Here is a 3,676-nt window from a genome sequence, read left to right on the forward strand (position 1 = left end):
AGTCTCTTTCTGAGTCTGCTCTTCCAAGCCTACATCAGCATGCAGGAGATGCCAGAAGAGGTTGAGACCTTCTGGAAGGGATGCCAGAAGCAACACGGCCTCTCCGCCAAGCCCAACAGGTGCTCCATGCCAGTCCTCCCAGCCTCCCCATCCCTCCCATGCCCCAAGGGCAGGAGCCGGGGCTCCCAGCGTGACCTGGCCTTTGCTTTGCACACAGCTTTGCCCTGCAGACCCTGAAGGCCCTGCTCTGCCAAATGCGCTATGAGCACGCGGTGCTGTCCATGGAACGCAAGCGCGCCTGGGACACGCTGCTCTGTGCCGACACCCACCACTGCGCAGTGGGTCTGCTGGCCAGGTGAGACCTCGTTCTCCCCACCGCCCCTCTCCTTTGTGCCCGCAACGCCCCACACAGTCCCCGTGGTCATGGGCGGCAGGGCCTTGTCACCGAGGGAGGGATGAGCAGACTGGAAAAGGCCGGCACAGGAGGGTGCCCGGGAATGGCCGCCTCCCAAAGCGCCCCCGGGGTGCTTGGGAGGAGACCAGAGCTCTGCCAGTCAGCCCTGGGAGAGCTTTGCCCGCCCGGCCCAGGAGCAATGGTGCCTTTTTTTCCCTGCCAGGGAGATGCGCCATGTCTCCATCATCTGGTGTTGCGACATGGCATCCCGCCTCTTTGACCTGCTCAGCCAAGGCATTTCAGACTGGGAACTGCCCGCCCTGGCCTTCCTGGTGGAGGTGAGCCCCGTGGCAAACGCTGCCTGGCTGAGCTGCCTCCCAGCCCTCTGCCCTCTCGTAGCCGCAGCTGCCTGGGACGCTGCACCAAGCCCTTTGCTGCTGCCTTGGCTCGGCCCTGTGCCCTTCTGAGCTCCTGCCAGCTGGGCACCTCTGTGCCTGCTCTGTGCCTTTCAGGTCCTGGATTGCCTGGACTTGAGCCAATGCGGTGAAAAAGTCCTGGAGATCTTGACAAGGCACCTGCAGAGCGAGTCCAGGCAGATGTGTCGCGTGGCGCTGCGAGGCCTCGTGGGGCTCACCTCGATGGTGAGAAGGAGGCAGCAGCTGAAGCTGTGCTGCCAGCATGGGGCTGGGGCAAGCAGCCCCTTGGGCTTAGCTGGGCTTTGGCAGCTGTGCCAGCTGCTCCCAGCTCTCCAGGGTCGCTGTTCAGCTGCCTGAGTGCTTCGGGACAGGCCTTCGGCCTCTGAGCCCTGCAGCAGCAGCAGCGTGGGGTTGCCCAGCCGTGTTTTGCACACAGGATCCAAGCATGTACAGCCTGACTGAAAGCCTTGGGAAGCTACTGTGGGATAGAGATGAAGACATCGTTGAGATGAGCCTCGTTGTGCTCAGCTTCCTGCCGCTGCAGAAAGACCTGGCAATAGCCAGCCCCATGGCCCTGCAGCTGGCTGAGGCGCTCTGGCACCTCTTTGACAATGTGAGGCTCTGTGCCCCCAGCCACGGGCACTCGGGTGGCGCCTTGGGCCTGGGCACAGGGGGGCCTGGAGCAGCTGATGTGGAGGGCTTCTGCTTCCTTTCCAACAGGACAAGAGCCTTGTGCGGCTGCTCTCCATTGGCCTCTTCCAAGACGTGATCACGCTGGTAGTGGCAAAGGGAGAAAAGGCCCTGAAGAAGCACGTGAGCCAGAGCCTGCTCCCACTCTTCTTCCAGTGCCACGATGAGAACGGGCGTGTGGCACAGGTGAGGCCTCCTGGGTGTCCCCATGGGAGGGGGCTCAGCTGTCTCCCCAGCCCCTGGCACCTGAGGGGCTCCAGCCTCCTCCTGGCCTTGGCACAGAGATGCGGGTCCTGTGCCCTGGGCTGCGGTGCCATCTCTGGGTCTCTGCTGCTCTGCAGGCCTCTCGGGAAACACTGCTTTCTGCAGTTAGGTTCCTGAAGAGGAAGGATCTCAAGCAGCTGCTGAAGACGGATCAGATGTGGAGATTTGCCGAGTGCTTGGTAAGGACAGGCTGCAATGCCCAGCCCGATGCCTGGAGAAGCCGCCTGCCCCGGCGCCTGCGGCTGCTGGCCGGGCCTCAGGGCTCTGTGGGCGGGGGGCGAGAAGTGCCGGCCAGCCATAGGGGGCGCCTGGCCCAGGGGCAGGGCCCGCATCAACCCTTTCCCTCCGTGCCCTGCCGCTCTCTGCAGCTGGCAGAGGACAGGAGCCGAGCGGCCGAGCACCTGCGCCGGGCCCTGCCGTACCTGCGGAGCGCACAGGAGCCCCTGCGAGAGGCGGCCGTCAGGTTCATGGGTGAGCCCCAAGCCCGGCTCCCGCCCCGCCCCGCCGCAGCTCGGCCCCAGCCCCGCCTGCTGTCTGTCCCGGCAGCAGGATCCGGGAGCGGGCAAGTGCAGCCCCCGCTGGCCTGGGCATTGCTGCTGCCGCCCTCTGGCAGCCGTCCCTCGGGCGGCAGCGTGCGCCAGGGGCCCGGGCTGAGCCCTGCCGGGCCAGCAGGGCGTGTGGCCTCAGGGCTGGCAGCGGCCGTGTGCGGCAGCTGTGGCTCTGAAGGCAGGACACGCTCTGTGTTCGCCAGGGATGGCCGGGCGCTACCTGACAGGGCAGCAGCCGGAGTTCCGCATCATCTGCAGGGGTGAGTGAGGCCCGCGGGCTCCCGCCGGGGGCTGCCGCTGGCACCTGCGTTCCCTGGCCCGCCCGCCCACGGCTCCGCTCCCTGCGCGCCCCAAGGGCAGCGTGGCCACAGCACAGACACCTTGCAGGGGCCTGCGGGACATTGCTGGCCAGCAGCTGCCAGCTCGTCCTTCTTGTCTCCTGCTTCCTCCAGGCTGCTTCCTCCAGGCTGTGGCATGGACGAGGCTGGAGGCTCTCCCCAGCTGTGCGCAGATCCAGCCTCTGACTGTGCCTCTGTTTCTCTCTCTGCAGCCCTTCAGGACATGACGGATGACTCCAGCCCAGCCATCTCATGCCTGGCGCTTCAAGCTCTGTACATCCTTTTAGCTGTACAGAGCGTTCCCTCCTCCCGACTGCAGAAGATGCGAGACCAACTGCGCCGCCTCTGGCAGTCGCGGCCTTTCCTGTGTGGCTGCGGCTGAGTGTCCTGCCGCGGCGCTGCGGAGAACTGATCCGGGAGGCTGCGTCTGCTGGGGCCACCTGAGCCTGCGGGGAACACCTCTCCTCTGCCAGCACTTCCTTTCCCTTCACCCACTAGAGGAACATTAAATTGCTGTTGTTGGATAGCTGGCTGTCCAGGAGCTTTCTCTCGGTGCAGAGTGTCTTCAGGCCAACCGGGAAGAGGGCAAAAAGGCTGCTTGCTCTCAGCCCCTTGCCCAAGCGTGCACTGTGGAAGGGAAAGTGGCCAAATGGCCCTTGGCCTTTGGTGGTAAGGCTGAATGACTTCAGGTCCTTTCAGGACAGGCACTCCAGCTCTAGCCCGTATTCCCCCAGGTGAGTTTCCAGGGTCAGGTTCAGAGGTGCAGCCCCAGGCCCTCCAGAAACACAAGCTGCCCGCTGCCTCTTCACCTGCCTAAACTCCTACCTGCGCTCACGGCACCAAAACCAGGCTGTTCTCGGCCAGGGACCAGAGCCCTCTTCCTGCAGGATGCTCTTGCCAGCACCTTCCAGGTCTCTCTGCTGTGCACGCAGAGCTTTTCATGCCCACTCCCAACAGGCTTTGGAATGCAGAGCACAGCTTGGCTGGCTCTGCCACCAGCACAGCCCAAACGCAGGCGGAAGAAGA

General features: G+C 64.6%; 1 long non-coding RNA gene across 1 annotated transcript; it reads left to right on the plus strand.

The window, feature by feature from the left end:
* Nucleotides 1-2,164: 2,164 nt before the first annotated feature.
* On the plus strand, nt 2,165-2,879 carry LOC143694695 (uncharacterized). The gene is made up of 3 exons (XR_013183350.1): nt 2,165-2,235; nt 2,516-2,572; nt 2,863-2,879. It is a non-coding gene; the product is annotated as an uncharacterized LOC143694695 (long non-coding RNA).
* Nucleotides 2,880-3,676: the final 797 nt, after the last annotated feature.

The sequence above is a fragment of the Agelaius phoeniceus genome, chromosome 8, assembly GCF_051311805.1.
Source record: "Agelaius phoeniceus isolate bAgePho1 chromosome 8, bAgePho1.hap1, whole genome shotgun sequence".
NCBI lineage: Eukaryota > Metazoa > Chordata > Aves > Passeriformes > Icteridae > Agelaius > Agelaius phoeniceus.